The following is an 11617-nucleotide window of genomic DNA, read 5'->3' on the forward strand; positions in this document are numbered from 1 at the left end:
GGCTAGGGGTCGCTGTCGGGAAACGCACCATCTCCAATTGGCTAGCAGATTGCATTTCCTTCACTTACGCCCAGGCTGGGCTGACTCTTGAGGGTCATGTCACGGCTCATAGTGTCAGAGCCATGGCAGCGTCGGTGGCTCACTTGAAGTCAGCCACTATTGAAGAGATCTGCAAGGCTGCGACGTGGTCATCTGTCCACACATTCACATCTCATTACTGCCTCCAGCAGGATACCCGACGCGACAGTCGGTTCGGGCAGTCGGTGCTGCAGAATCTGTTTGGGGTGTAAATCCAACTCCACCCTCCAGGACCCGAATTTATTCTGGTCAGGCTGCACTCTCAGTTAGTTGTTCTTCGTAGGTCAATTTCTGTTGTACCCTCGCCGTTGCGAGGTTCAATTGACCTAGGTTCTTGTTTTGAGTGAGCCTGAGAGCTAGGGATACCCCAGTCGTGAGAACAAGCAGCCTGCTTGTCCTCGGAGAAAGTGAATGATACATACCTGTAGCAGGTGTTCTCCGAGGACAGCAGGCTGATTGTTCTCACCTACCCTCCCTCCTCCCCTTTGGAGTTGTGTGTTTCATCTTTTGCTAGTCATTCAACTGGCGGGAGCGGTCGCGCACGGGCGGGAAGACGGCCGCGCATGCGCTGTGGGCGTGCCCTGTGTGCCGACGTCCCGCGAAGCTTTTTTCCGGTTGGTGGGGGCTGCCGCGGACGTCACCCAGTCGTGAGAACAATCAGCCTGCTGTCCTCGGAGAACACCTGCTACAGGTATGTATCATTCACTGTACTGTATGTTCATTACTAATGTTGTCATTATGTTGTGTTGTCATTGCAAGTAGTATACCATGCCATACTTTGTGGTGGTGGTCGAATATTTTTACTGCTGTAATTGCCTCCTGCTCATGTTTGATCTATTCTTACTGTACACCGCCTTGAGTGAATTCCTTCAAAAAGACGGTAAATAAATCCTAATAAAAATGTGTAGTTTTGTATAAATGCACATATCTTTAAGATACCAGGATTTTATTTTATTTATTTATTTTCAGCACTGGATATAATATAAATTAAAATACAAATTAACACATGCATCCAGCTTTTCCTACATAGGTACACAGCTATGGAATGCATTACCACTTGACGTGAAAAAAAAACAAAGCGACCTAACCAACTTTCGGAAATTACTGAAAACCTGCCTCTTTAACAAGGCATTACCGCAATGATCCTTCATATGAACTTCAATGCATTACCTCTTTACCTATTATTCTGAATGTGTTCTCTTTATACCTGTTTGCTCAATTTTATTTTGTCATTCATGTTTTCTATGTAATACCACTTGTATCTCTCATTCTGGAATGGCGATTGCCATGACGGAACAATGTAAGCCACATTGAGCCTGCAAATAGGTGGGAAAATGTGGGCTACAAATGCAACAAATATACCGCAAGTGATCCCTGAGGGTGACTGGTTTAGAATTCCTATTACAGGTACTGTCCACTGTCCCCCTAATGGGCTCACCATCTAAGTTATATATTGTACCCAGGGTCACATGGAGCTGCAAAGAGAATTGAACCTGATTCCTCAGGATCTCAACCCACTGCTGACCGTCAGGCAGCAGCAGGAATCGAACCCAGGTCCACCACCTGCTGCACTAACAATTAGGACCACTCCTCCCTAGACATACATGCAAATAGAGCCTACTGTGCATTCAAGCATGTCAAGAACATCCTTGGTTGCATTTCTAGTCTTTAAACGTTTTTAAACAAGTAGGGCAAGCATGTGGAGTGTGTCATGAAATTGTTTAAACCTTTATGTGTGTGTCCAATCTGCAAGGGATAGAGAACGGGTGTAGTTTGAATTAAGCTGAACTCACATTTGTTTGGAAAGAACAGTAAAATAAAAACAAGTGTAATAAAAGATGTAATCATTCCTTGTCACTTGCGGCAGATGAATCCGGGAACTAGTGGGTTAAGTCCGCCTACCAGCAGGTGGAGATAGAGATAAACAAAGTAAAGGCAGTGATGCCAGACAGCCAGCTCCTTCCTCACTTAGTATGTCTCTATCTCAGCAGGTGGTGGGCGGCTTTTTCTCCAGCTCCTGGGCCCAAGGCCTCAGAGTGCTCCTGGGCCGGTGGCCAGTTTGAGCCAGGGGTGGCGGACTGGTGGTGTCCCCTTGGCAGCATACACAGTTTCTGGGTCCCTGCTGCACCTCAAATTCCCTCTGAATAGGCTTTTGCTGTTACTTTCCTTCCCTGTTTTTCTGCCTCAAAAAAAAAAAAAAAAAAACCATAGAATTTATTTCAAAGAGAAACACAGAAGCATAGGGCAGTGTGTTTTTGCTGAGAGCAGGTTTGTGTTACTGCTGTCCGAGTCCTGTTTTCTGTTGTCTGCTTGTCTGAGCCTACCTCGAAGTGGAGTCGGAGAGTTGTTTTTTTTTTGTTCAGGTCAGCTGTCAGTTCCCGCGCTTTCCCGGTCCGGGGTAAGTCCTGCTGGGTTCCTGTTCGGGGTCGGGCGATGGAGGCGGTAAAATGCTGTTTCCGATTTGGGAAACGGCGTTCGGCGGCGGGCCTTTGCAACGCAGGGTGCGCTGATTTGGCGGGACTCGGAGCGATGCCCCCCCCTTCCGAGAGTGTGCTTTCCCGCCCAGAGCCTAGCGATTCTCACACCATTTTGCGATCTGTTGCGGAGCTGGCTCTGGTAGCGGGTTTTTTTTTTGTTACATTTGTACCCCGCACTTTCCCACTCATGGCAGGCTCAGTGCAGCTTACATGGGGCAATGGAGGGTTAAGTGACTTACCCAGAGTCACAAGGAGCTGCCTGTGCCTGAAGTGGGAATTGAACTCAGTTCCCCAGGACCAAAGTCCACCACCCTAGGCCACTCCTCCACTCTGCTGGTAGGGGAGTTGGGGGGGGGGGGGCGTCAGGCACTGTGGGCGGTGGTGCCACCTGCGACGTCCGTTGCAGGGGAGGGGTTTTTGCCAGCGTTTATTTTGCTACTCCAGGCGTTTTTGTTGAAAAGGGCCTTGCCCCCCCCCCCCCCCCTCACGTGACTGCGACAGCTTCAGCCTTTGATTCTTTCTGGGGGTAACCAAGAGATTCTGGGTTTTTCCCCAGAGAATTTCTCCTCTGTTAAAAAGCCAAAGCTTTTTTTTGGGGGGGGGGGGGGTCTGAGGAGGGGTCCTGCATACGGTCGCCTGCAGCTTCCTCCGTGGTGGCTCTCTCGGAGCAGAAAGGGGTGGAGGACAGTGTCCTCACTGACCAACCGGAGGACTTCCGCTGTGCGGATTTTCCATGAGGGGGAGTTGTCCTCCTTCTTTATTTCTCAGGCGCTGGAAGCCCTGAATATAGAGGACCCTGAGGTTGCGGCTTCTCAGGCGGTCAACCCCAAGATGGTTAGTACCAGACGACCTTCTAAGGCCTTTCCGGTACATGAAGCTATTGAAGAGATTTCTGCCCAGTGGGTGGGTCCGGGTGAGGGGCTGAAAGTAGCCAGGGCTATGGCCAGGCTGTATCCAGTTTCAGCGGACCGTTTAGAGCAGTTTGCTCTACCTAGGGTGGATGCCCTGGAGACGGCGGTCACTAAGAAGACTAATCTTCCAGTGGAAGGTGGTTTGGCACTTAAGGATATGCAAGGCTAGAGGCCTCTTTAAAACGTGCCTTTGAGGTGGCCGCTTTGACACATCAAGCTTCTGTTTGTGGTTCTTATGCGGGCTAGAGCTTATTGGGTCGCAAATATGTCCTCTAAGCAACGGCTCATTAAATTGCCTTTCTGAGGGAAATTCCAAACTGTCCAAAACACAGCAGCAAGACTCATTTTTGGCAAATCACGATTCGAAAGCGCAACACCACTTCGAGAAAAGCTACATTGGCTCCCTATCAAAGAACGAATAAACTTCAAAGCCCACTCTATGATTCACAGGATTCTCAATGGCGAGGCCCCAAGCTACATGTCCAACCTGATTGATCTTCCAGCCAGGAACCGGTCCAACTCTTCTCGAACATATCTCAATCTCCATCTTCCCAACTGTAAAGGCCTCAAATACAAAACCTACTACGCATCCAACTTCTCTGTTATAGGCAGCCAACTCTGGAACGCCTTACCTCGACATATCCTAAAAACCAGCGAACACCTACCCTTCCGATAGCTGCTGAAGACTCACCTATTCAAACAAGCCTACCCAGACGACCCTATAAAGTCTCGGACCTAACCCATACCACAGACAATGCCCACACTCCAATCCTTCCCCACATCGCACACTACTGTCCCACTCTTTATAAATGTGTTATCTCCATGATACTTTGTACCATACTTTGTATTATCTCCTTGTAACTTTGTACCATATTTTGTCTATGATACTATGTACCATACTTTGTAAGCCGCACTGAACCTGCTATTGAGCGGGAAAGAGTGTGGTATAAATGCCACAAATAAATAAATTGCTTTTTGGGGAAGACCTAGAAAATATTGTTAAAGACTTGGGGGATTCCAAATCTCAGCGTCTTCCGGAGGATAGACCCAAGTCTACTTCCAGGCAGGGAGCCTCGCGGTCACGTTTCAGAGAGACACAACGGTATCGCCCGGGGCGGTCCAACGCAGCCTTTCAGCGTCCTTGTTTTGGGCAGCGTTCTTCCTTTCGCAATGAGAAGCATCCGGCTGGACCCCCCTCTCGCCAGGGGCGGTCCAACGCAGCCTTTCAGCGTCCTTGTTTTGGGCAGCGTTCTTCCTTTCGCAATGAGAAGCATCCGGCTGGACCCCCCTCTCGCCAGGGGCGGTCCAACACAGCCTTTCAGCGTCCTCGTTTTGGGCAGCGTTCTTCCTTTTGCAACGAGAAGCATCCGGCTGGACCCCCCTCTCATCAGGGGCCTCCTCGGGGCGCAGGACCACTCGGGAGGAGAGCAGATCGGTGGTCGGCTTTCTCTGTTTCTTCCAGAGTGGGCCAGAATTACTTCGGACCAGTGGGTCCTCGATGTTGTGCGAGAAGGTTACAAGCTAGAATTCTCTCCCATCACAAGACTTTTTTCTGGAGTCCCGCTGTGTATCACGGGCCAAGAGGACAGCGGTTCTGCAGTGTTAGCGAGACCTACTAAGGGTAGGGGCTATCGTGCCTGTTCCTCCTCTCGAAAGGTGCACAGGTCGGTGCTCCATCTTTGTGGTTCCAAAGAAGGGAGAGGCTTTTCGGCCTATTCTCGATCTCAGAAAAGTAAACCAGTTTTTGCGGGTTTGTCACTTCCGCATGGAGACATTAAGGGCAGTTATTGCTGCTGTTCAACCAGGCGAGTTTTGGACAGCTCTTGATTTGAGAGAAGCTTACCTGCACATTCCCATTTGGCAGCCCCATCAGAGATTTCTCAGATTTGCGGTGCTGGGTCAGCACTTCCAGTTTCAGGCCCTTCCTTTTGGAATGGCCACTGCCCCACACACTTTTTCCAAGGTCGTGGTGGTGGCGTTCCTGCGGAAGGAGGGGATTCGAGTGCATCCATATCTTAACGACTGGCTGATTTGGGCGACGACAGGAGAGGAGAGTGGTCACTGACCAAGTGATTGTGATGTTGGGTGGTCAATATGGACAAGTCATCTGGTTCCTACTCAGAGTCTGGAGTATCTTGGAGTGCAATTCAATACGAAGCGGGGGAAGGTGTTTCTCCCCAAGGGGCGAAGGATCAAATTGCTTTCTCAGGTACGGACCTTATTGAGTTGTCGCGCTCCCCGAGTGTAGGACTATGTTCAGCTCCTCGGTTCCATGATGGCGACCTTGGAGGTCATTCCATGGGTAAGGGCTCACATGCGGCCTCTTCAGAATTTCATTTTGAGCAGATGGTCACCCATGTCGCTGGATTATCAACGCCTTCCTTAGCCGGGCCAGGGACAGTCTCGCGTGGTGGCTCTGGTCAGCCAATTTGCAGAAGGGTGTTTCTCTGGTGTCTCTCAATTGGGTGGTAGTCATGACGGATGCCAGCCTTACGGGCTGGGGAGCCCATTGTCTTCATCGAGTAGCCCATGGATCGTGGACCCCTCTCAAAGCGACTTGGCCGATAAATCGTCTAGAGTTGCAAGCGGTCATGAATGCGCTGCAGAGTTTTCAGGACCTTCTGCAGGAGCAGGCGGTTCGTGTATTCTCGAACACCACCACGACGGTGGCCTACATCAATTGACAGGGGGACATTCGCAGTCTTCCTTTGGCAGTGGAAGCGCCTTGTCTTCTAGTATGGACAGAAGTACATGTTCAGAGTCTGTTGGCAGCGCACATTGCAGGTCAGACAATGTTCAAGTGGATTTTCTCAGCCGGACTCTTTTGGACGCAGCGGAATGGACACGGTCAGACTCGGCTTTTCGGCTGATCTGTCAATGTTGGGGAAGACCAGTAATGGATCTCATGGCCATGGCTTGCAATGCCAAAGTTCCCCAGTTCTTCAGCTGCAAACAGCAGCCAGGATCCGCAGGATTGGACGCTGTTCTCCAGCTATGGCCGGAACAACAGCTACTGTGTTTTTCCTCCTTGGCCTCTGATAGGGAGAGTTCCTTGCCGCATAGGGCAGCATCAGGGGCCGGTCGTTCTAGTGGCCCCAGACTGGCCCCAAAGGCCGTGGTATGCAGATCTCGTTTGAGCACTCTGAGCCACCATTGTGACTTCCAGTGACTCCCGATCTGCTGCATCAAGGGCCAGTTCAGATGAAAAATCCCTTCTGCTTTGGTCGTACGGCCTGGCTATTGAGAGGCGGCAGCTGAGGAAGAAGGGATTTTCAGGACCAGTCATTGCCACTCTTTTGGGGGCACGGAAGCAGTCTACTTCAGCAGCGTATACGCGAGTGTGTGGAAAGCTTTCTCGGCGTGGTGTGCTTTGCGTGCTGAATCGCCTTTTCGGGCGGACATTCTGGTTATTCTGGAGTTCCTTCAGGATGGTCTTGAAAAGGGATTGGCATATAATTCCCTTCGAGTGCAGGTGGCCGCGCTAACTTGTTTTAGGGGCAAACTGGACGGTTCCTCTTTAGCAGCTCACTCTGATGTGGTCCGTTTCCTACGCTGGGCTCTTCGGCTTTGGCCTCCTCTGCAGCAGCCATGCCCGGCGTGGCATTTGAATGTGGTACTGCGAGCCCTCCAAGCCTCACCGTTGGAGCCATTGAATAAGGTTTCTGAGAAGGATCTAACACTTAAGACAGCATTTTTGGTGGCCATTGCTTCGGCTTGGAGGATTTCTGAAATTCAGGCTTTGTCTTCGAGATCCTTTTTTGCAGTTTTCTGAAGCAGGGCTGTCGATCCAGACGGTGCCGTTGTTTCTACCTAAAGTGGTTTCAGCTTTCCATGTCAATCAGGTGGTTTATCTTCCGTCTTTTCGAAGAGAGGATTATCCAGGGTAGTTTGCCTCGCTACATTTCCTGGACGTGCGGAGAGCCTTGTTTCGGTACTTGCAGATCTCTAACGAGTTTCGACACTTGGATCATCTCTTTGTGCTCTTGTCAGGATCGAAAAGAGGTGAGGCGGCTTCTAAGGCTTCCATTGCTTACTGGATTAGGAAAGCCATTGGAGCGGCGTATTTGCTACAAGGGCGGACATCTCCAGTGGCCCTGAAGGCGCATTCTACTCAGGCACAGGCGGCTTCTTGGGCGGATTTGTCGGGCACTTACTTGGGCGTCCCGTCATACTTTTGTGAAGCATTACAGGCTAGACGTGTCTGCTCGGGAGGATGCGAGTTTTGGGGCGGGAGTGTTGGCGCGGGGAGCGTTGGCTTCCCACCCTACTTAAGGAATGCTTTGGTACCTCCCACTAGTTCCTGGATTCATCTGCTGCAAGTGACAAGGAAGGTAAAATGATGTCTTACCTGATAATTGTCTTTCCTTTAACGTAGCAGATGAATCCAGGATCCCTCTCTAGTTCAGCCAACGGTTTTTTTCATTTTCCGTGCAGTGTGGCTATTTTCTCCTTCCGGGTTCTCTTTTGCAGAGTTCAGACAGATATGGGAACATGGAAAGGATTCAGATTTCTGGATCAAGCTGCAGTTATTTCGAAATTCTTATTTGGTTCTCTGTTTTTCATAGTGAGGATGGTTTCGGTTTGTTGGTTTCATATTTTTGACCTTGGCAAATGCTTATGAATGACATACTAACTGAGGAAGGAGCTGGCCATCTGGCATCACTCCCTTTAGTGTGTTTATCTCTATCTCCACCTGCTGGTAGGCGGACTTAACCCACTAGTTCCTGGATTCATCTGCTGCGTTAAAGGAAAGAAAATTATCATGTAAGACATAATTTTACCTTTGGCACTGTCAACATTTCAGAAAGGATTAATTTTATATTGTGTGCCACTGTTTCATGACAACGGATATTGCTGCAACACAGCTATGGGTATTGTCTACTAGTGTTTAAGTAGCAAACTATACAGTTCAGTCAGTCATGAGGTATCACTATTCAGAAGAATCATTAAAAAGGTGTACAGTTGAACCCCCAAGGGTAAATCAGAATAATCCTCTGCTAATCTAGGAAGGATGGGCAGCATCTTCCCTTCATGAACTGGGTCAGATCTGGAAGGAAGGAGAATGTACTATGTTTGAAGTATTGAAAGATGAATATGGATTGTTTAGAGATTATTTTCATTATATGCAAATAAAAGATTTCATACATCATAGAACTAAAACAGATTTAATGTTGGCAGAAACTGAACTAGAATGTGTATTGCGATCAGGTACTAGCAGGGGAGGGAGCTCCAGAATATATCAAGCTTTGCTCCACAGATCCCAGCCTCTACTTCTCTACTAAAATAAATGGGAATTGGTGTTATCGTCTGTCTATGAACCCTCACAATGGAAAAAGATATTTAAATATTTGTTGAGATTTTCTGTTGCCACCCCTTTGGTGGAAAATGGCTGTAAGATGTTATACTCACTACTCAACCGGAAGAAAAAACATATAGACTACCCAAGTCCTCAAATATGAATATTCCACCAAAACATACTTGGGAAAAATTAAACTAAATAACCATTCATACATATAATCGTTAATATAATTATTTAAATTTTAGATTGTGCTCAGTCCATATCCATTACACCCATAGCGTTCCCAGGGAAAGCATGTGGTAGTGTTTAGATGGAACCATCATAGCACAGCCTGTGTTCCACCTCCTCAAAATGTATGCGCACACACCTACTGTTACTTATAATGCAACTTACAATTAATGATGTTTCAAATTTTCAAAAACAGATCTCATTAAGTCAACTATGCATTCAAACCATAAAACAGTTCTTATTATACCCCACAACAAGTAACTGCAGTTATAATATGAATCCTAATTTTGAGTAACACTCACTTGTAAATCTCATACAGCTTGTGGTTACCACTAAATTCTACACATACCACAAATACATACTCAAAAAACCTGATTATGTAAAAAAGAATAACAAAAAATAACTTCCCTTAGGAACCCAGTGTGCTCCTGCAGGTGATTTAAAATTTCATCAAAAGTTCATTCGTGCTCTTCAACACCATCTCACTTTTCCCTTTAACTCAAGCTGAGTTTCGAATGTCTTCCTCAGAAAGGGAACTACAAACATAAATTCACATTAATGATCTAAACATTATTTTCACCCTATACTAGAATATAATTAAATATTTATACAATTTCAGTTTCAAAACTTAAATTCAATTACTCACATGAATACAATTCATTGTTACCATCAATGTCAGGTACTATCCCCTGAGCAGGTAGTGTCTGGAACCCTCCTTGCTCTCCAAACCAAACAGCTGCCCGACACCTTACTCTGTTTAAATACCCAAGGGGAACCTCCCCATTGGTTCCCATGCAGCCAATAAGATTGAGAGAGGGAAAGGGACTCATAATAGCTGGATACACCCAAGATTATTTAAAGGGGCCATTACTCTCAGGGAATTCTGGCCCCACATTTCATAACCATTCAACCTCTCTATTTAAACCCCGGGGGTAAACAGTGTCCCACATATAAATAAACCGTTGTTCCTTCCTAATCAAAATATCACTCAAATTTCCTCCCCTCTGTAATTTAATTTGAAGGATCACTGTATATTTCAAATCCACAATCTGATGAAACTCACTCCAATGCTCACTCAGAGGAGCTTCCCTTTTACAGGTACGAATGTTACTAATATGTTCCCCAATGCGTATTTTAATCTTCCTCTTCGTGTGCCCTATATAATAAAGCCCACATGGACACCATATACAGTACACAACTCCAGCTGAATTACAATCAGTCCTGCTATGCAATCTAAAATTTAAATAATTATATTAACGATTATATGTATGAATGGTTATTTAGTTTAATTTTTCCCAAGTATGTTTTGGTGGAATATTCATATTTGAGGACTTGGGTAGTCTATATGTTTTTTCTTCCGGTTGAGTAGTGAGTGTATACATAATTGTGGAAGAAATGGCTACACCGGGGTGGGAATCAAAGTCTGGACTCTCCCAAGAAAGGGTGGAATTACTTTTGGCTACAGCACGCTTATTTGGTGGGTCTGGCCCTGACAGTACGGTGGACTGGGATGAAATCCGGAAAATTAATAAAGCATTGATTAGATTGGAATTGCATTCGGCAGCATTAGTTGAATACTGCCATTTGCAACGGATACCTAGGGGCTTGAGGATATATAAAGAACCCCGATTTATGGGTAATCAGGATTATGTCGCTAATTGGAACAGAGTGATCTCGCAATGTTCGCTGGATCTCATGTTGATCACTGTGGATGCTTTACGACCTATTATTAACGAACAGAAGAAAGAGTTAGAGAGTAAATTAGAGGTTTTAAGACAATCTGAGAATAGAGAAATATTTGATAAGGCACACAGTGATCACATGCAATCCATGGACACATATAGGACTGAACAACGTGCTATTAAGATAAATAAGTTCAAACGGGATGAACTTGATTATACCAAAGGTTTTGTGTATCCTTGGATGAATAAGAATAAACGGTTTAATAAAACAAGAGGTAGAAAAGGTAGGAAGGTGGAGTTTAAACTCTCCTCGTCCAGTGATTCATCAGGAGATGGTGGTATAATGACCCAAGCCCCGGAACATCTTTCTGATCTACCGGATGGTCGGGGCCAGACTCATCCAACATTATCTGAGTCTTTTTTACGACTCCCTTCGATGGTGCCACAACAAGGGGGACAGCAGGACGATACAAGGGTAACACGCTCCAAACGACAGGGGAAGGTGCGTCATTAGGGGTATTTAATATATCCTCAAAACATCTTACTAGTGCTCAGTTGGAGGTACTGAGATTAGGCTTGTCATTTGTGCCCTTTTATTCTTATGATGCATTTGAAACACGTTGTAGTTTGCATAGGTTTTTTCGCCTTTTGAAATTAAAGGTATTTTTTCAGCATCAACAACAATCGAGCCCTGAGACGGATTTCCCGTTGCAGGGCAGGATACAGTCTACATGGGTCCCAGGGGGCATTCCTGATGCCTCTATTGTGGCTTTTGAAAGATTGGTTTTAAGAGAACTTGCTCTTCAGGAGACTAAATATAATAATAGGAGGAATGGGCGGAATTTGAGTAGAGATCAAAGGAAAGCCCTTGCAGATTTACTTGCAGATACCTCCCTTGTCATAAAACGAGCTGACAAGGGAGGGGCAGTTGTTGTTCAGGAT

Source organism: Microcaecilia unicolor, chromosome 1 (assembly GCF_901765095.1).
Source record: "Microcaecilia unicolor chromosome 1, aMicUni1.1, whole genome shotgun sequence".
Lineage (NCBI taxonomy): Eukaryota > Metazoa > Chordata > Amphibia > Gymnophiona > Siphonopidae > Microcaecilia > Microcaecilia unicolor.